At 48.9% G+C, this 517-nt stretch overlaps 1 protein-coding gene across 1 annotated transcript in view; it reads right to left on the bottom strand.

Annotated features, from left to right (window-relative positions):
• Positions 1 to 517, bottom strand: part of LOC119584971 (microtubule-associated protein futsch-like) — a gene marked incomplete at its 5' end in the record, with an annotated part of 346,977 nt that overhangs the window by 285,604 nt on the left and 60,856 nt on the right.

A 517-nucleotide genomic window follows, 5' to 3' on the forward strand; every position in this document is an offset into this window, starting at 1 on the left:
CGTCCATCAAATCAACAGATTCACCGCGCATCCCAAACGCCGAGAAAACCAGCCGCAGATTTTCTCTCGCTCCAAAAATACCTCGCAGACATCCCTCGTCACCGCTGGAGAGTCCAGCCTTCAGCTGAGGCAGCGTTGAGTCAGAGTGAGTAGCCCCCAGGTGCATGTGGGTGAGTCATGAAGTAGCAGCGGTGACAAGGACATAGCCATTTTGAGAGCACGCTTTTTATAGCCGTGATCGAGCGAAGGCAACGAGTCTGAGGAAGAATCTTCTTTGTTGTCTCACTCAAACTCACTCAAACACTCTGCAGATGGGCTATCGTGCATTTAATGACTCTATAGCTTCCCGTTTATCTGCGTTTGTAATACCACGTAATCTGCGGTTCAAAACCTTGGGTATCTTTAAAGTCGCGATTTTTTCCCCCTCTCTTCCAACTCGGCTTTTACGGGTGGGTTCTGGTCCAAAACTCCAAACATTTTTCTTATGTTTGGCCGGAAGCGTTTTCGGTTCGAAGGC

The sequence above is a fragment of the Penaeus monodon genome, chromosome 19 (genome assembly GCF_015228065.2).
Source record: "Penaeus monodon isolate SGIC_2016 chromosome 19, NSTDA_Pmon_1, whole genome shotgun sequence".
In the NCBI taxonomy this organism is placed as follows: domain Eukaryota; kingdom Metazoa; phylum Arthropoda; class Malacostraca; order Decapoda; family Penaeidae; genus Penaeus; species Penaeus monodon.